Source organism: Nothobranchius furzeri, chromosome 16, assembly GCF_043380555.1.
Source record: "Nothobranchius furzeri strain GRZ-AD chromosome 16, NfurGRZ-RIMD1, whole genome shotgun sequence".
Lineage (NCBI taxonomy): Eukaryota > Metazoa > Chordata > Actinopteri > Cyprinodontiformes > Nothobranchiidae > Nothobranchius > Nothobranchius furzeri.
In genome coordinates this window covers 25,442,265-25,464,414 of record NC_091756.1, presented here as the reverse complement: position 1 = coordinate 25,464,414, position 22,150 = coordinate 25,442,265, and positions in this window count along the sequence as shown.

Sequence of the window (22,150 nt, the reverse complement as noted above, 5' to 3'; positions counted from 1 at the left end):
GGAGCGGCGAGCAGCGGCCGAATTTCGTGAGCGATTCGCTTCTCAGCGCTTCCGCGGCCGGTGTGTCCCCGGCATTATCTTGAGAGGCGCTATATAAAAGATTGTCTTCTTCTTATTATTTTGTAAATAGTTACACTGTAATTAGATTACTGTCCAAAGTAATGTTTCTGCCATATGAGGTGCTGCTATAGGTGATATTTACACTCAACTAAGGCCTTGTCCTCACGTAGCCGGGCACCTCCCAAAATTAAAATATTTTTTTGTGATTCGGCAGTCATCTACACGAAAACACAGTGTAACGATTACATTTACATATTATTTAATGAACCATAAAATGTGAGATTCCATATGAAATATGAAATCAATCTTATGGACCTTTGGATAACTTAAACCAGAAGATTGGAACTTTTTATTGCAGGGATTATGTAACACATCGTATTAACTCAGAGACAAAAGAAAGAGAGTCAAGTTTTAAAAGTTTAAAGATTTATTACTAAACAAATTAAAACTAGACTAACTTTAACACTAAATGTATGGTGTTACTAAGGTGATGTGAGACGGAGAATGGTGTAGTGTGGAATGTTTTTCAGAACCAGCAAATCCAAAGAAGCGATTAGTTCTGGTGGGAGTAAAGATGATGTTTAGCGCTAAACTTTTGGTTTGGTGATTCATTAACACATTGAGACGCCATTCTGCCGGCCTACGTACCCTTGTGGAAGTCCCCATTAGACCAGGAATGTCGAGGTCCAGCTTGACCTTCTTTGGAACCGAAGCCGGTAGGAAAAGCAGCGGTTGCTGACCAGACCAGTCTTGAGATACTTCCAGGTCACGACAGTTTTATTGGCATCTAGCGAGACCCAAAACGGGGTTGTGATGGTTCAGCTTTTATTCTGAAAGGAACCGTTGCAGCAGTTGGAACAGCAGCAGATTTTATCCAGCTTGTCGTTGGTTCTTTCAGCTGAAGAGGAAAGTTACGGATTGGCCACTCCAACACTTCTCTAGAAAGCTTTGAACTGGCGTTAAACATGACGTCGGCATAGTTTTATAATTCGGATGTTTTGGTTCATAGTCGAAGCAAAAAAAGGACAGATTTACCAAGCACCACCAAAACCACGCCTCCGTCAGATCTGGAAGATTCTGATTGGATCAGGAAAAGGAAATGTGTCATGTGACTTTACCTCACGTGTGATCAGTCTCTAGTAGAAATATTTAAAGGTATATTACTTATTATATTCCATAGGATTATAATATCAAGTAATTCATATTTTCAGTTCACAGATTGGTTCACATTTTATTATTGACTAACAATTTGATTGGCTTATTAAAGTAGAGTTCTTTGATTTATTAAAAAGAAAGAGTCCTTTGTCTTCATTCTTCTCTTGAGCTGGAAAGGAGAAACAGTTTAGAAGCAAATACATGAGACTTTGAGGCAATATCTCATGCAGATTAGTTCTTGCTGAGGAGGGGGGAGGGAAATGACTTTTAGGTGGAAAACGGTCATTTCATTCCGTTACAGCAGATTTACACAACGATAACAAATCTTTTTAGAAACTCCGGTTAAAAGGAAGTGTTGTTTTTTCTCCGTTTTGGGCGTTTCTGTGTTGCCAGAAATAACCAGAGTTCTAGTATTCAGCATGTCACTGTCTGCGACAAAAATGCCCACGGCCCATGTGCGACCTGTGTTTACACAACAACATGGATGCCCTCAGAGCTGTGCTCGCACTGTCAATCGTCTAAATGCTTTTTGCCTTTTAGCAATCCTACCTCCTTATCAGTCCACACACACACAAGCTAGGCATCATGTTTCATGTTTTGTTGTAGTTGAGCAGGAGCAGGAGGATGAAATGGATAGGATTTTGGGAACTACTGACACCTACAGGTCTGGCATGACTATGAATGTGCTTAACAATGCACTTATTTGGTTACGTGTGGATGGAGTTTTTTCTAAAAATTAAGTAGTGTGGACACAATTTTTGGGGAGGGTGGATACTCGTAAAAAAATACAAAACAAAAAAAAAATGCTACATGTGAACAAGGCCTAAATAACTGAAAGTTTATGTAAACAATTGTGTTCCCATGGAGCAACTCAGTCCTAATGTTGTGATTATCGCACATTTGACAATAAAACCCTTCTGACTCTGAACATCCATGGTTTTCACATCTTTTTCATGTAGGATAAGACACAGATCTTGACACATGTCCTTGTATTGATCCAATAGAAAGGAACCATGTCATCAATGGATGGGCCGAGCTAAGGTTAAAAACTCATGTATGAGAAAATTTGGGGGACATTTGACTGATCATTGGGGTTGGCTTCATGTAGTCAAAGTGTTATTTGTACAATTGTCTGCTTTTTCTATAGGATGATTTGTTGACATCTTTTTTCGTCTTTGTGTGCATGTGCCAAAACACAGCTATTAATGCATGACATACACTTTCAAGAAAGTTTTTTAGCGAAATCCCCGATATAAAAACACTTTAACGTCTAGAGACAGGAGGAGTTTTAAAAAGAAGACAAAATTAAAGCTATTTAAAGCCTGTAAGAGCTCTGGGATGATGGAAGACATTTGATTCAGCTGTTTTTTTCCACAAATCCGCTGAGGAGATTATAAGTCTCATTGAACTACCAATGAGAGTCTGGATTCCGGTTGGATTCCATGCATAACACCCCTTGTTACGCCCAAATAACTAAGTTTTAGTTTCATCAGTCCACAGCACCTTATTCCAGAATGAAGCTGGCTTGTTCCGATGTGCTTTAGCATACTTCAGGCAGCATGCAGCATCTCCTTGTGTGAAGTGCACCGAATAGTTGAACGGTGCACAGTGACTCTATCTGCAGCAAGATGATGCTGAAGGTCTTTGGTTCTGGTCGGTGAGTTGATTCTGACTCTTCTCACCATTCTTCACTTCTGTTCATCAGAGATTTTTCTGGGTCTGCCACTTGGAGCCTTAACTAGAACTGTGCCTGTGGTCTTCCATTTCCTCAATATGTTCCTAACTGTGGAAACAGACTGCTGAAATCTCTGAGACAGATTTCTGTACCCTTCCCCTAAACCATGATGGAGAACAATCTTTGTTTTCAGGTCACTAAGAGTTGTTCTGAGACCCCATGCTGCTGCTCTTCAGAGAATATTCAGAGGAGGAAACTTACAATTGGCCCCTAAAATACTTTTTCTTTTAACTGGACTCACCTGTGTGTGGAGGTCAAGGGTCACTGAGCTAACCAAACCAATGTTGAACTCCAATAATTAGTTCTAAAGATTTTGGAATAAATAAAATAACAACAGTGCCCAACTTTATGCACCAGTCTAATCTAGTTTAAATGATTATTGCACACTTTCTGTAAATCCTATAAACTTTGTTTATCTTCTCTAACATCACTGTGTGTGTCTCCTATATGATATATTTACCTGAAATATTTATCATAACAACTAACGTTTTATACAGGAAAATCATGAAAATTAACAAGGCTGCCTAAACTTTTGCTTCCAACTGTATTTATTCCTGTTTAACAGATAGCCATGGGCCCTTCACTCATGAAAAATTAAAGGCTTTCAAAAGTCTGGAGACTTATGATTAAGTTGGACTGATCTCTTCTGCAAAACAGAAACCTGTGGTTGTCCTAAAGCCGGAGTTGACCGCGACGAGCAAAGTCACAGCATTATTTACATCACCTCTGGGTGATTGCCAAAGAAAACGGATAAATCCTCAGTGCTACTGCAAAGCCAGGTAAGTCTGCATTAATCAGTATCCTTTAAAAAATTTTTTTTATCAATATATAGGTCGAGGGTTGAGACACCTGAATCAGAATGCAAAAACAATATGACTCCGTCGATTTAAAAATACATGAAGATGAATGTTTTTAACCCTCTGGAGTCGGTGGTTATGTTTTGCGGATAACTGAGTTAAATAGTCATCTTGACAAGTTTAAAAGTTCACCTTTCGCTATATTTTATTGTTTATGCCATGGTTGTAATCTTTTTTGTTTTCAACACAACCTCACCTACGTGAATTTAGAGTCATTTCTTCATTTTGTTATACTGTATTGACACACTGAACCTGAAAGTATACAAAAACATCTAAATCTGAGTAGAAACAATGACATATTTATTGCAGTGAAAACCACAAACATTTGTAATGAACCATTTTCAGCACTTACAAAAAAATTATAGGATAGGAGTAAAAAACAAAAAAGATTAAATCTAGCAAATAACTGTTAAATGCAAGACTTTAGCCATAAAAATGCAAGTTATGTCTCAGGCGTATTTCATGAAAAATTGCTGTTATTCTAAAAATGGATTTCCACACTTTCTGTCTACCACTGCTACTTTCAAAAATGTCCTGCAGATGACAAGATCAGGTTTAGCAAGCTACAAAATTATATACATATATTATATGTTTTACAATATTATATGTTGTTTTATATCATATAAATATATATATATATATATATATATATATATATATATATATATATATATATATATATATATATACATTTACATTGTATACACATGTTAACATTATATACATATATTTACATTTACATTATAAACAAATATATGCACTGACATTGTAAACATATTATTACATTTACATTCTATGCATTTATTTACATTTATACTGTATGCATACATTTACATTATATACATACATTTACATTTATAATGCATACATATATTCACATTTACATTATATACATATGTTTACATTTGATACATATATGTATATTAACATTATATGCATATATTTACATTTACATTGTATACATATTTCACATTTACATTCTGTGCTTATATTTACATTAACACTGTATACATATATTTACATTTACTTTGTATACATATATTTACATTAACATTATATACATATTTTACATTTACATTCTATTCTTATATTTACATTTACTATGCATACATATTGTCACGAACTCCTCCAGCTGACTGCATTCCATTCATTCCTGCCACCAACGTGGCGACTGACGTCATCACGCCGGCACTACTTAAGGAAGTGCCGGCGTTTCATTCATTGCTCAGTCATCGTTTCTCACCAGACTTTGTATCGAGTCTCCAGGCTTACCAGCCCTCAAAACACTCAGACTACACCTACAGGAGATAACCACGCCGGCTATCTCCGTCTCTCCGCGTCTGGGCAACAGAACTCTCAGTCACGCTTCAGATCTGCCAACGAACCTGACAGGATGACTGAGCCCCAAGTTGACCCAGCGGAGTTCGCGCGTTTGCGTGCCGAAGTGGCTCAACAGCGCGCAATCTTGGATCAGCAGACGGCAGACATGAACCAGCTCCGTGCCATAGCTGATCGCCAAGCCACAAAGATTGAGTCACTCACCGAGCTAGTACTCCAGCTGACCACCGCTCTGCAACGTCAGACCGCAGCTGTTCCTGACAGGATGGAACCACGCCTCAGCCGTCCAGAGAAGTGGGACGGAACCAGGGGATCCCCGGAGGGCATGTTGGCGACCCTGGCCATGACTTTCGAGTGCCAGCCGGCACGCTACCCCACATCCTGCTCTCGTGTCGCCCTGCTGACCTCACTGCTGACAGGTCGAGCCGCTGAATGGGCGGCGGCTCTTTACAATCAAAAATCTCCTGCCTGCAATGACTATGAGACTTTTGTAAAGGAGATGAAAAAGACTTTTGTGCACCCCAGCAGCGAGGTCTCGGACGAGACGCGGCTGCTTCAGCTTCGCCAGGGCTCCCAGACGGCGGCTCAGTACACCTCTCGCTTCCGGACGACAGCAGCTCGGTTGAGGTGGGATGACGCCGCCCTAAAGGCCGTTTACCTGGAGGGACTGTCACCGAGAATCCGGGAGGGCATGATCGGGCACGAGGTCCCAACCTCCCTGGACCTGGCAGTGGATCTGGCTCTCCAACTGGACCGCTGCATCCTGAACCGGCCGAGCACCATGTCAGCCCCCGTACACACCAGGACGTCACCCCGCCGGCCGGCTCACCAACCGACGGAGGAGCCGATGCAGCTGGGACATCTTCCCCCTGAGGAACGGGCACGGCGCTACCAGGAGGGAAGATGCGCTTACTGTGGGGATTTGGGTCACCACCGTGGCACGTGCCCAAAACGACCGGGAAAAGGTCCCTCCGGGTCGGAGTAGGAGCTGTCCCGCCCGGAGTCTCCACTTTTCCGGCTCCACACCGAACCACTCTCCCGGTCTCCCTCCACCTGGACCAAGGCCCGACCAGACTGGAGGCACTTTTAGATACTGGGGCTGCGGAGTGTTTTATCGACCACGGACTGGTTACTCGGCTCAAGATACCCCTCACCGCCCTCGACCGACCCATTCCCGTGACCTCTGTGGACGGCCGGCCCATCATGCCGTACCCTCTCACCCACCGAACTCAGGGTCTCCACATGACTATTGACCAACACCGGGAGACCCTCCACTTCCTGGTCATCCAGGCTCCGGCTACGCCTCTCATCCTAGGTCATTCCTGGTTCTGCCGCCATGAGCCTCACATCTCCTGGTCCACCAGTAAAGTCCTGGCCTGGGGCACGGGTTGCCATAACCACCGGGACTCCCCTGCACCTCGGGCAGCAGCAGCTCCTCCCAAAGACGTAGACCTGACGCTCATCCCTCCTCAATACCACGACCTCGCTCAGGTCTTCGCTAAAGAACCCACTACCAGGTTACCTCCTCACCGACCCTACGACCTGGAGATCAGGCTCCAGCCCGGCACCACCCCCCCTCGGGGTCGCCTGTTCTCCCTCTCTCCGGCGGAAACCCGGGCTATGGACAATTACATAACTGATGCCCTGCAGAAGGGATTCATCCGTCCCTCAACGTCCCCCGGGGCCGCGGGGTTTTTCTTTGTTAAAAAGAAGGAGGGGGATCTCCGGCCCTGCATAGACTATCGAGGGTTAAATAAAATAACGATCCGGGACCGCCACCCTCTCCCTCTCATGGGCACCGCTCTGGACGCCATCACACAAGCCGCAGTGTTTACTAAACTGGATCTGCGCAGCGCCTATAACCTCATCCGTATTAAGGAAGGTGAGGAGTGGAAGACCGCTTTTATCACGCCCACTGGCCACTATGAATATTTGGTGATGCCTTTTGGACTCTGCAACAGCCCCGCCGTCTTCCAGCGGTTCATTACAGATGTGCTGAGAGACATGTTGGGTCGCTGGGTCTTTGTGTATCTAGATGACATCCTCATCTACTCCCGCACGGCCGAAGAGCACATCCGTCATGTTCGAGCTGTTCTGTCCCGCCTCCTGGACCATGGACTTTACTGCAAACTGGAGAAGTGTGCGTTTCACCAGGAGTCCACCTCCTTCCTGGGTTTTACCATCTCCTCCCAGGGCCTGAAGATGGACCCCCAGAAGGTTCAGGCCGTAGCTCAGTGGCCTCTACCCACGACCCTGAAGCAGCTGCAAAGCTTCCTGGGTTTCTCGAACTTTTACCGGAGGTTTATACGCAACTTCAGTTCCCTCGCAGCACCTCTGACCTCACTCACCAAAACCACCAATCAGCCTCGCCCGTTTCGCCTTACTCCAGAGGCTGTCAGTGCTTTCCATGAGCTGGTCGGACGTTTCACTAAGGAACCCATCCTCCTCCACCCGGACCAGACCCGGCCCTTCGTCGTGGAGGTGGACGCCTCGGATGTGGGAGCGGGGGCCGTTCTCTCGCAACGGGGTCCAGACTCTAAGCTCCACCCATGTGCCTACTTCTCCCGGAAGTTTTCCCCCACACAGCAGAACTACGGGGTCGGCGACAGAGAGCTGCTGGCAATAAAGTGGGCGCTGGAGGAATGGAGGCAGTGGCTCCTGGGGACCACCGATCCCTTTCTGATCTGGACCGACCACCAGAATCTCATTCATCTACAGACTGCCCGCCAGCTCAACCCTCGTCAGGCTCGGTGGGCCCTCTTTTTCGAGCCGTACCACTTCCATATCGCCTACCGGCCCGGCTCCAAGAACCTCAAGGCGGACGCTCTCTCTCGGCGTTTCGCACCAGATGCCGGCCCCCCGGAGCCTCGGACCATTCTACCGGCTCAACGCTTCCTGGCCTCCCTCCAATGGCCGTTGGAGCAGTCCATACAGGCGGCACTTCCTGGCGATCCAGCGCCGCCGGAGACCCCACCGAACCGCCTCTACGTTCCCGCCTCCTGCCGGCAAGAGGCGCTCACGTGGGGGCACTGTTCACGGCTCGCGGGACATCAAGGGCAAGCCCGTACCCTCCAGTTCCTCCGTCGGGCTCTCTGGTGGCCGTCCATGAGGAGGGACGTCCGCGAGTTCACAGCTGCATGTGATGTGTGTGCTCGATCCAAGTCCTCCAACCGACCCGGCGCTGGAGAGTTGCAGCCTCTCCCTGTGCCCAAGCGGCCGTGGTCACACATCGGGCTGGACTTTGTCACGGGACTGCCGGCGGTCGACCACCTGGACACTATATTGACTATCACGGACCGTTTCTCCAAGGCCGTGCACTTAGTGGCCCTGGCCGGCCTCCCCACGGCCAAGAGAACGGCCGAACTGCTCCTGGAACAGGTGGTGCGGCTCCATGGTTTCCCTCAGGACGTGGTTTCCGACCGAGGACCCCAGTTCGTCTCACGCTTCTGGAAAGCGTTCTGTCGCCTGGTCGGTGCTTCCACCAGTCTGTCCTCTGGATACCATCCGCAGACAAACGGACAAACAGAGAGAGCTAACCAGCAGCTTGGACGCTACCTGCGCTGCTTCGCTTCGTCCCAGCCGACCACCTGGCCCCGCTTTCTCCTGTGGGCGGAGCTGTCACACAACCTCCAGACCTCCTCAGCCACGAGTCTGTCTCCCTTCGAGACCTGTTACGGTTATCAGCCACCTCTGTTTGATCATCAGGTGCCGGAGGTGGAGGTCCCTGCTGCCCAGACGCTGGTCCGCCGCTGTCGGCTCGCCTGGATCCGGGCCCGTGCGGCCATCACCCGGGCCAACACGGAGTATGCCCGTCAGCATCGCCGCCGCCACCGGCCTGGCCCCGTCTTCCGGTCTGGCGACCAGGTGTGGCTCTCCTCCGCTAACCTGAGGATGCCAGCTGGCTCCCGGAAGCTCACTCCTCGCTTCCTGGGTCCGTTCCCCGTCCTTAAGGTCATCAATCCTGTCACCTGCCGTCTGCGCCTCCCGACTACTCTCCGGATCCACCCGGTCTTTCACGTCTCCCAGCTTAAGCCGGTGATCTCCTCTCCTCTCCACCCTCCACCGGTCCGGGTGCCTCCGCCCCGCGGTGTTGAGGCGGATCGCACCTACACGGTCCGCAGGATTCTGGACGCTCGCCGCCGGGGACGAGGTTGGCAGTACCTCGTGGATTGGGAGGGGTACGGGCCTGAGGAACGCTCTTGGGAGCCCACGAGCTCGTTTGTCGACCCTACCCTGCTGACTGACTTCTGGGCCCGCCGTCCTGGGACTTCGGGAGCCGTCCCTCGAGGGGGGGGTCCTGTCACGAACTCCTCCAGCTGACTGCATTCCATTCATTCCTGCCACCAACGTGGCGACTGACGTCATCACGCCGGCACTACTTAAGGAAGTGCCGGCGTTTCATTCATTGCTCAGTCATCGTTTCTCACCAGACTTTGTATCGAGTCTCCAGGCTTACCAGCCCTCAAAACACTCAGACTACACCTACAGGAGATAACCACGCCGGCTATCTCCGTCTCTCCGCGTCTGGGCAACAGAACTCTCAGTCACGCTTCAGATCTGCCAACGAACCTGACACATATATTTACATTTACATTATACACATCTATTTACATTTACAATGCATATGTATTTTTACAATTACATTATATACATATGTTTACATTTACATTATATACATATATTTACATTTACAATGCATATATGTTTTTACAATTACATTATATACATATATTTACATTAACAATGTGTAGAGTCAATCTGTTGCTATGCAGTGGAGATTTCGAAAAATTACCAATCAGAATCACCTATGAAGCTTATTTCGTATATATACAAATATCCAGGATACTTATATGTCGATCTAAGTTCATATATCAACCTGTTTGATCTAATTTTAATACAACTATTAATGTTTAATTTAGATTATTAAAATTAATAGCAAAAGTTGTTTTAAATCAGAAGCTAGGATCTTTGCATTCAAATAACCAGAAATGTTACCTTTTCTGTGTTTCGTTTCAATAATGATGCAAGTTTAAAAATGAAGAAATTTTATTACTAACAATTTTAAACTGGAAAGATCTGAAACGACGATTATAAAATGACTATTCATGGATGGCAATTTTAATGACAATTTTCAACAGTTTTGATATTAAACTTGTTTAAAAGCAAACCTGTGACGGGATGGAACTAAAATGAGAATGGTGAGTTTTGGATGCATGAATGAAGTTCTCAGAAGGTTTCTTTCAGAGAGACTAAAAAGCGTTCTGGATGGAATTGATGTTTTGCGGATAACTGAGTTATTTTGAGAGAAACAGCATCAAACGCATTCTCGTGTTCTACCTCACCCAAACAGGACCCTCTTCTGGATCCGGAGATCAGGAGGATGGTGATTCATCCAAGATGACACTCCAGCTGGTGGAGGAGACGCAAGTGTCCGATCGTCTGGTCCAGAGTTGTCCTGGGTACACGGTTTATCAAGCGTTTGGCAGATGGACTTTCTCGTCTTAACTTAACTTCAGAAATCAATGACTCTGGAAGAGTCTTCGTCTGGGACGTAATTTTGGGGGGGGGGGGGGGGGCGGGTGGGACATGTCCCCCCCACTTTTTCAAAAGGCAGTTTTGGTCCCCTGCACTTTTTTCCGTCCAAAAACAATGTTACGCTCCATTAAATGGATTTGGTTGAGCACTAGGACCGAAATGGAAACCGGTTTCCTATTCGACCCGCCCAAAAGCTAATCTATTGGCTCTGCTGATACTTGCTAACGTATTATTGGCTGTTGCTGCTGTCACTCAAGTTGGAAACAGTCCGAACGTGCTCACGTTGTTTTGCTAGTTTGGAGCCGCTAGGGAACACCGGTACTGAGTCACATCGTCAACTAGACGCTGTGTAATATCAGCTCAGCTCAGCTTCCATTACATAACATTTGAACAACTGTTCATTTGTGAGTCTTTGGTAGTTAGGCACAGCCAGGAGGCAGCATGTCAAGAAAACGAAAAGTGGATATAAGAGACTTCTTTCAAAGTCAAAACGTAAGTTGGACATGTGACACCCCTGCATTAAGCTCAGACTCACCTCCTCCTTCACAAACATACTCAAAACTAACTTTTACAAACTCATCTCCTCCACATAACTGACTCCCCAGACACAATTTATTCGTATTATTATAATTATTGTTTTATTATTATTACTATTATCATCATAATTATTATTACTAGTAGTAGTAGAAGTGTAACTTCAAAACTTTTATCATTTAACTTTATTGTAAACTTATCTATTGCAATGCATATTTTCACATTAAAAAGCTCTGAAAAATGAACAGTATCATCATCGTCAACAGATTTTTTAAGCTTAATGTCAAAGATGTACACTTTTCATTAGATTTATCTTATTTTTTCCATTTATTTTTTGTGTGTTGAAATGCAACAACTGTTTAAACACTTTTAAGGGGAAAAACATATTTAATATGTTTTTATACACTCAAATGTTAGGGTGATGATCATGTGTAAAACATTAGTTCAGCATGTCCTCTAACACAGCAAATGAACAAACGGCCAGATCTCAGGAGGGACCGTTTATGTATAAATAATTTTTATACTTTTGACTAGGCCTGGGAAAGTAACAAATTTTGCTGGACGATATTTTGTCCAACAAATTGTTGATGATAAACGATATCATTGTCAACATTATCTAGACCAAAATAACCACTAATATAATGTTAATATATCATAATAATGCAAGTACACCCTTTAAAATGCAACAAATAAACCTTCATTTAACATTGAAATGTCCAGAACCAGAACTTCTAAATGAATAAAAATAACAAACAAAAATTGAATAAAAAAGGAATCTCACTCCCTGTTAGAAAATGTTGCACCAAAAACAATAAAAAAGACCCAAAACAATAAATACAATGGCCTATCCATTGTCAACAGCCAAAACTGCACTTCAATAATGATAATAAATAAAAATAATAATGGAGTTGTACATTTTTTAACTTTGATATATATATATATATATATATATATATGAGGATGGAAAAATTATTGAGATGGGCACGTGACGTGTCAAGGGGTCTTTACATAACACCCCCCACCCCAAATCCGCACAAGCCTGCTGTGTCCCCCCCACTTCTGAAATCAAAATTTCGTCCCTGGTCTTCGTTAGCTGGTGACAGTTTTGTTTATTCTTTGGCTATTCTGGTCGGCGTGACTAGAACAGCAGGCAGAGGGTCAGGGCGGCCATCCCCGGGTCCTCAGGATGATGTTTGGTTACAGAACTGAACTGAATCTGTGATGGTTACAGTTTTACCAAAAGCTTTCAGACCACTCCCACTCTTTCCGGAAGAAAGCTTGATCATGCGTCAAAAACATGTGATGCAGTTATTGTTTATCTGAACTCTGTGTTAGCTGGATAAGGTGACTTGACCTTCTTTGCATAACACATCTTTAATCATTATAATAATTATTATTATTATACCCAAAGCATAATAATCAATTTCTTGTAATTAAAATACATTTATATTGAACCAAGTGATCATGTTATGATGATTGTACTTTAGTATAATTTACAATGAATTTATTAATTATTATCTAATTATTATCATCGTGACTTGCAGTGTCCTTCGTAGCGTTGGAACAGCAGATATTGGTGTTATGATCTTGAACAGACATTGTGGCTCCTTGGGTTAATCTGTGGATTCAAAAGTACTGTTTGACCCAGCTTGACACAGCTGGGCAAATGTGACCTTTGCCACAAATCAGAGAACCTTTGACACGTTACAAATGCATTCAAATATTTACATTAAATACATATTTTCACATTAATATTGTATACATATTTAACATTTTCATTGTATACATATATTTACATTCACATTATATTACATATATTTACTAGGGATCAGCCGGATACTCGTTTCAGACGAGTATCCGGTACGGATAAAGCATTTTTGACGAATACGAGCATGAAACGAGTAAACCTCATAAATATCTGTAATCATGCTGAAGGAAAATCCTCATTGGGGAACTCACTGTCCTCACGCTCTGTGATTGGCCAGTCACATAGAGCGCCTACCCCTCCCTACACACAAAACTCTCTAGCCGGCCGGGAGCGCAGTCCGTCCGGCTCGTCCACGCATGCACACAGACAGTAACGGATCTCGCTGTGATTGCTTCACTGTTGCTCACGTTTCTTCAGTTTTCCCTAGGTTTTCTTCTTTTTCGGTTGAATATTTAAAGCAACATTTTTCGTAACTTACATTGTGCATTTGACAAGACAGAGCTGACGTGCTGTGTCTCTACCTCCGCTCCGGTCGGGTTTTTGATTTTTTTTTACTCCCTCTCTCTCCCCCTATCTCTCTCTCTCTCTCTCTCTCTTACACACACACACACACACACACACACACACACACACACACACACACACACACACACACACACACACACACACACACACACACACACACACACACACACACACACACACTCACACACACACAAACACACACACCTCAATCAACATTGTTTTGTTTAACTTTGTGTGGGAAAATGCCAAAAATGTTAAGAAAAAATCAGTTTAATCAAATTAAAATAAAAAATATAAGTAAAGTTGTGTCTGGTTCTACCATTTCATTTCCTAGTTCCTACTGCATGAGTTCAGATGTATTAATCCCACTTAAATATTAATGTTCTGATTTTATTGAAACACTTGTAATAGTTCCTTTACTATTGTGATCAAAAATATTTAATCTCTATTCTGAGGCTGCTCTGTAAATAGTTTTCAAATAAACCACACACATATCAACTTCTGATCAATCCATATCAATTTCAGACTTTAAATAATATATTGATGTAAACCACACCCACTTCTGGGTTATGCCACACCCATTCCGAGTACAAATACAGATAAAGATAATTTAGTTGGCTGAACAGATACAAATAGTGGTGTACTCGCTCATCCCTAATATTTTCATTGTATACATATATTTACATATACATTATATACATATATTTACATTTACATTGTAAACATATATTTACATTATATGTATATTTTTACAAAGAAGGTGTCATGACCAGAAGCCACAGTTTATGTTTGCCAAGCCTCAAAATAACACACATAGGAACATCTGAGGGTTTTCAAATCCAGTGTGTGTTCTTCCTGACTTTGTCTGCCTGGAAGCAGCAACGAGCACACTACCTGAAGCAGAAAGTCTTTCTTGCCTACACCTAGCAACTATTTATTTACACATGATTTTGTGATTGGGTGAACTAATTATGAGTGACTTTGTGATTAGGTAATGTGGTTTGTATCTCAGCCTATAGGATGAGCTTGGTCTTAATTTTCTTCCCAACTCTTCCAGCTTACAGTGTGTACCAGCGAGAGCCAACCGAGAGCTTTGTTTGTAGGATTTTGGTCTGCATATGCCACAGATCCAATGCGCAAACGCGTCTTCAACTTGGCATGAATTACTTACTTTAAATTTCTTACTTTTGGATGAACATGTGAATTCACAACTGATATAACCATGACGCTAAGTGTTTTCCTGGTTACATAATAACGGGAGTAATGCGACCAGCGTTCCATCATGCGCCGGCATGCAGATTGACAGCAAGAATGATCCATTGCTTTGCTAAATCCTTCTCCAAACATGCAAAACAAATTATATTCAAAATGTACTGTTTCTTGCCACACAATCCCATAGCGCCATGCGAGAATCATAAACATTCACGTAACAAAAGATCCTCATTTTTAAACCAACCTACTGATAAATGGCCATTTTTGAGAATGTATCGGGAACAGAGTGGGACCAGTTTTCATCTCCTCAAAGTAAAGAACCAGCAAAGTAGGTCCACTAGCTGGAGATGATTTAGACAAGAAAAGAGCTTTCTATGGACCTAACAGCTGTAAAAATAAATGATGGATCTAGAAAGTTTTACCTTGGGGTGGGTAGACCTCACTCTGCAAATGCACCCCTGATTTAGGGGAAAGAAATACAAAATGTAATCAAACAAATAACACAAATAAAAAATAGTCATTTTTAAAAGGCATCCCCGCTATAATAAAGCGACTGGGCAGCCGTTTACGACGTAATGTTGATGGTACCACATTGGGATTAAATTCATTCAAAGTTAAAATTAGGCAGACTAAATCCTGCACAGACAAAGAAATTCAAGGTTCAGGTAAGGTTGATGGTGCAAGTCTGGAACCAATTCGTTCCTTCTAGTCCGGTTGATCTATTAAAGTCTACTTCTCCCAAAATAAGAGCCGGGTTTTTGCATCTGTTTAAATCACTTGATGGAATATGCTCATAAATATTATAGCGCACTATTTCTGTCTCCTCTGCATAAAGTGTTAAAAATATCCCATACCTGAACAAGAAGGCCCACCGCAGAGAGAAAAAATAGGTTTTGTTTAAGGTAAGTCGTAAACTTTGTGGCAGTAAAACTGCAGAAGTTGAAAAAAGTAATGGATAGATTTGCATGGAAATAATCACAACTACTTTTAAGATTTCCAGCTTGTTTTATGCCCCTCTTTAATTGCAAGTCTTAAAAAAAAGAAATGGAAATTGCACTTGAATAATCTAATCTTTCTGCTCCCGGAATAACTCCCACCAGCTATACTTCAAGTGCAATTCTTGTTCCCTTCAGCCATAATTCTGTTATGGCTATAATGAAGTATTCTGGCATAATACTTCTTTAGGAAAACAAACGGCAGTTAGCTCAAAGTTCTCAAGGGAAAAAGAGCAGTCAAACTCTAAAGGTACCTGATTTCTCTCCTTTTGCCCCCTCCTTGAATTGACACTCTTTTTTCATAGATGTACCTGCGGTTTCACTCTCAGAATTTTAGACACAGATTTGCAACACAAAGTTTTCATTACCAGTAAAATAAAATTATTCTATGTAAAAGATGTTTATTTTTGCAATATCATGTTGAGAAAAACTTGACATTTGTTTTCGACAGTAGAATTAAACTTGGGTCCGTCAAGCGACAAAACTATTAATTGCGATTAATTGCAAAAGTTTCATAGTTAACTCACGATTAATAGCAAATTATTTATATATCATAAATCTTCTGTACCATATTTGTCATGTTTCTAATACTTTTCATAAGCTATAGGAGCAGATAAATATAGCCTCCCTTTATGAAATTGTATGTGTATTACTGTGGACAAATACTGTCCAGAACTTTCTAGAGAAAAATTCCAACTTTGCTCCCTGGCCTGCACTCATTCCCCAAGAGCCCTGCTTTGGTGATTATAAGATGGCAGTGTAAACTGTGCAGTGGCCATACAATAAGACACAAATTGAGCTTGAGATCTGTGGACACTAGTCATCCCTCTGTTATCTCTTTGATCTGACCTTACGTAAGCCGAAAGAAGATGGACGGCTGAATGGGTAGATGAATTTTAGTGTGGTTCGGTGGCATGTCTTCTGGAGGCAGCAGAATAGTGTTTTACACAAGGATGAACTTAACTGGTGGTGATGCATGAGCCACAGTTCCTTTGCAACAATGCCTCTTTGCATGTCATTGCTGTCAGTATTGCCTTCCAATGTGTCTCTCTAACTGCTCTGCACTGCCCAAGCAATATGAATTCTATCCACGCACACACATACACTCAGCAGAACTTGTGTGACTTGAAACAGAGAACCGAACCGAGGGAGAGTTCATGGATTCCCCCCCACTCCCCCTTTGGTGCGATTCCAGTTATCAAGTATGGACTTGACCACATCGGCAAAAGTTTCTTAGCCAGTTTACCAGAGGTGGCTTTTATCTGACCGGACTATTTTCTTCTTGACATTTCAAATCAACTGGCTTAGTCCTCCTATCTCCTTTATGAATTCTGCCATGCCAGTCATCTGTCCAGAAAATATGAATCAATTAGTATTCAATATTTTCTTATGAAGAGCTAAAATATTGGGAAATGGCGTACTTCATCAAAGATTCTTTCAAGCTAAGAAACCCACAAAGTACTGGAGTGTTTCAAATATCAGAAAGAACAGCTGTTTTCTACTCTGCTTCAATAAAGAACTGTCAGGTTCAGTCTTCTGAAAGTAATTTCCTTTTAAATTTCATCGACGATGGATAAATGAGCAGAAGTGGACTCTTGTGGCTGCAGCGTTACCTGTATGACCCGTCTGCGACCTGAGCGTCCGTATGGCGAGAACAGACGGTAATTAGTGACATTCTAACTCACATGTGAAGGAGCGTCTGGATTGTTTCGAGACTAGGCTGGGGTGTTAAGTGAAATCTCAGTCACCAAATAATGAGTAAGTGGGAAAACAGAGTGAGTCACACTCACCGCTCTATCACCCTTGCTGTTTGACATCACACAGCAATTAGCTCTCTTTAGTGTCTACGGATTTTTCACAACCAGATGTGATCTGCACACATCATCAGGTAAGTTTGTCATTAAAAAAATGTAGATTCTTGAATGTTAACACTATATTTTGCCACATAAATAGGCTTGAATCTGTTCTACTACAAGTGACACAATTTTACACTGAACATGAATGGTGGTCATTCACTTCATAATAAAGTATTGCTCAATTGTGTTTCTCACCAGAAAAATTAAAAATCTACAATAGAACTTCCACCGATATTATTTTTGATGGAAACGTATTGGTGTGTAAATCACAAATCATCAGTACAAGGTTTAAAGGGACTTTATGGACTTTTGAATTTGTATGCACGTGATTGGCCCCTCAGGCCAAAAGCGTAATGGAAGCTTCAATAGTAGGCTCGTGCACGAGGCGCACATGCTGTACGTGCACACTCCTTAACTAAAATAACAGCTGAGACAGTCCCATGTGTGTGTGGCCCGGAGGACAGAGGACAGGAGAACGCACAGCTAATTAATTCAATAATTTGGCTCTGTACCTTTCTCTTCAGCACAGCCGACAAAGGTTTAAGATGCTTAAATTCACCAGGAAACCAGGGAATAGCATCTAGGATTAACTAGTACTGTCTGTATTTTCTCTCATGGTTTGGGCAATCAAAATTTAGACGCCGTTAAATAACCAAACATGCTAAAAAGTGGGTAAATTGTGATCCCTTTGGCTTGCGATGATCGTGAGCTGTGGCTGAGCACGCCGCCAAAATGAAATGCTTTATTTAGAAATGCAGCCGCATCGCTAGCCAGTGTTGACGAAGCTTCAGTCCCGAATGTTTTTCTTTTGATTTCACTCATCAGCCACAGATTGCTCGCCCACAGCAAGCTGGGCTTCCTACCGTGGTGACTCACTCACATGTTCTCTCCTACATTAGATGGTGAAGCAGTGAATTAAAACATTAGGAATCCTAGTATTTTAATTCACCGCTTTCCTGTTTGTGAGACAAACCCCTCCTCCATCACCAGGTTACTGGTACGGAAGCCTGGAAAGGCCAAAATTCCTCAAACGTTTTATTTTCTACTGGCTGATATGAATGAATATAATAGAATAGAAGAAGAAGAAAGTATCATTTCTATAGCGCCTCTCAAGAGAAAAATCACGAGGCGCTTCACAAAAACAAAAAATGTAAAACAGTACAGTAGACCACACTATTCTTTTAACTCGTTTAAAACAGATCGGCCTCTCTGGTGCTGTACATAGATGGTTCACATCCTACCTCACAGACAGGACTTTCATGGTGAGCTTGGATACCTGTTCCTCTAGGGTCCATGGGATTACATGTGGTGTGCCCCAGGGTTCAATTTTAGGCCCAGTCCTTTTTAATCTTTATATGCTCCCTCTTGGCTGAGTCATCAGGAGACACGGGGTTAACTTTCACAGTTATGCTGATGATACACAGTTGTACATCTCCTTGTCTCCTGATGACTCTCGGTCAATGGATGCACTTTTTAACTGTATTTTAGACATTGAATCCTGGATGGCAGAGAACTTTCTCCAGTTGAACCAGGACAAAACTGAAGTTTTAGTCATTGGTCCTGAGGCCCAGAGAGAGAAGCTTTTACCGAAATTACAATCTCTGTCTTTTAATCCATCTGAACAAGTGAAGAACCTGGGTGTGATTTTTGACTCTGAGCTGACTTTTATCCCACACATTAAAAATATCACAAATATAGGTTTTTATCATCTAAAGAACAACGCTAGAGTCCGCCCCATTCTCTCTCGGGCCAATACGGAGATGCTGATGCATGCTTTTATCACCAGTAGTATAGACTACTGCAATGCCCTGCTTTCTGGTCTTCCCAAAAAGAGCATCTCAGGTTTACAACTTCTACAAACTTCGGCAGCACGTGTCCTGATGAAGACCAGGAGGCGGGAGCACATTACACCAGTTTTAGAATCATTGCATTGGCTTCCCGTATGTTTCACGATCCATTTTAAGGTTATTCTAATGGTTTTTAAGTGTCTTAACGGTCTTGGGCCTTCTTATCTCTCAGAACTGTTTTTACCATATGAACCCTCACGGCCTCTGCGCTCCTCTGGCAGGTGTCTCCTGGTCATCCCTAAAGTCAGGACACACACTCACGGCGAGGCGTCCTTCCAGTGTTATTGCCCTCGCCTCTGGAACGAGCTGCCAGAGAAACTCAGGGCCGCCGAGAATGTTCACGTTGTTAAGTCCAGGCTCAAGACCCACCTTTTTAGGTTAGCTTTTATCTAACCTTTTATCTAACCGGTTTCACATCCGGTTGCGCCGTAGGATGGCTGCACCGACGAGAGCTCCCAGTCATCTCAGCAAAAATGTTATTATTTACTTTGTTCTGCTTTCTATTACTGTGCGCACAGTGCGATCATAAACTCGGTATGACAGACAATCGCTTCTGGAGCTACGATCGTCAGCCAGTTCGGACTTTACAGCAGGTTTCGACTCCGTGGATGCTGTGCTGCCTGGGATCCTTTGTTTGCTCGCGCGGCGTCGAGGGAAAACAAAGAGGGGAAAGGGCGCCGGAGTTTTGTGCCGAACGCGACGAAGAAACGGCAAGCCACCTCTCCCCAGCATCCTGCTCGCGAATCTTCAGTCTCTGGACAACAAACTTGACGAGATGCGCGCTCGGATTAAACACCAACAGGACATCAGGAACTGCTGCGTTCTGGCCTTCATAGAGACATGGCTGGAGCCCAGCGTCCCCGACTGCGCCATCACGCCGGAGGGCTTCACTGTTTACCGAGGAGACCGAACGAAGGCCTCAGGCAAGAAGAGGGGAGGAGGGGTGTCCTTTATGGTTAACACCTTGTGGGCTGGAGATGTGAGTATTACTGCTCTCAGAGCCTCGAGCTGCTGTCCATTAAAGTCAGGCCTTTTTACCTCCCGAGGGAGTTCAGCTCAGTTCTCCTCTCAGCTGTGTACATTCCACCACACGCAAATAGCGCTATGGCTATGGACGAACTGTATGACATCATTACTGGACTAGAGAATATCAATCCAGAAGCTGCCTTTATTGTGCTGGAAGACTTCAATAGAGCCAACATGAAGAAGGTTCTCCCTAAGTACTATCAGCACATCTCCTTCCCCACAAGAGGTGATCAAACTTTGGACCATTGTTACACTCTTTTCAAAGAGTGTTACAAACCCCTCCCCCACCCAGCTTTTGGTAAGGCAGACCACTGTTCCATTCTGCTGCTGCCTGCATACAGACAAAGACTAAAACAGGAAAAACCAGCTTCCAGTGTTGTTCACAAATGGGACACCGAGGTTGAGGGGGTCCTGCAGGACTGCTCTGAGACAACTGATTGGCAGATATTTGTGGATGCAGCTGATGGTAACATCAATGAACTCACGGACTCTGTCATTGGATATATTGGGAAGAGCATGGATGAAATCATCACAAAAACCACTGTCCGCATATATTCAAATCAGAAACCCTGGGTGAACAAAGACGTTCGCGCCAAGTTAAAAGTGCGGACCTCTGCGTTTAATTCCGGGGATGCTGATGCATATAAAGTAGCCAGGTATGACCTCCGAAAGTCCATAAAAAAGGCCAAGAAGGACTACAGGGACGAAACGGAGTCCAGCTACCACAGCTTCGACACCAGACGACTGTGGAATGGACTGTGCTGCATCACTGATTACAAGAAGGTCAGCACAGTTGGTGTTCAGCCCACTGCATCTCTCGCAGACGAGCTCAACAACTTTTATGCTCGTTTCGATGAAGATAACAGAGAGCAGATCCTCTACCCTCAGGAGGACAGTGGGGCTGTAACCTTAACTCTGAAAACAGAAGCTGTGAGATGGACCTTTAAAAAGGTCAATCTTCACAAAGCTCCAGGACCGGACGGCATCCCAGGCCGGCTACTCAGAGTGTGTGCAGACGAGCTGGCAGATGTTTTTACCAACATCTTCAACCTCTCCCTGAGGCAGTCGGTGGTCCCCACGGCCCTCAAAGCATCCACCATCATTCCTGTTCCCAAAAAATCAGTGGTATCCTGTCTGAATGACTACCGTCCTGTGGCGCTGACATCCGTCATCATGAAGTGCCTGGAGCAGCAGGTCAAATGTCACATCTGCTCCTCTCTCCCTGACACACTGGACCCTCTTCAGTTTGCCTATAGGACAAACAGAGCCACAGAGGATGCCATCGCCCTAGCAACACATACCACCCTCACTCACCTGGAGAAAGGGAATACATATGCAAGAATACTCTTCATCGACTACAGCTTGGCATTTAACACCATTATACCCTCAAAACTTGCCATGAAGCTTGTCGACCTTGGCCTGGGAACACCGATCTGCAGATGGATTCTAAACTTCCTTACAAACAGGCCCCAGGTGGTGAGAGTGGGCAAACACACTTCCTCATCCTAAACACAGGTACGCCCCAGGGTTGTGTGCTTAGCCCCCTCCTATATTCCCTGTTCACACACGACTGTGTTGCAAAACATGAGTCCAACATCGTCATCAAGTTTGCGGATGATACGACCATCATAGGCCTCATCACAGGGAATGATGAGACGGCCTATAGAGAGGAGGTGACAGCATTGCACGAGTGGTGCCTGGATAATAACCTGTCTCTCAACATCAGCAAAACCAAAGAAATGATAGTGGACTACTGGAAACGACCAG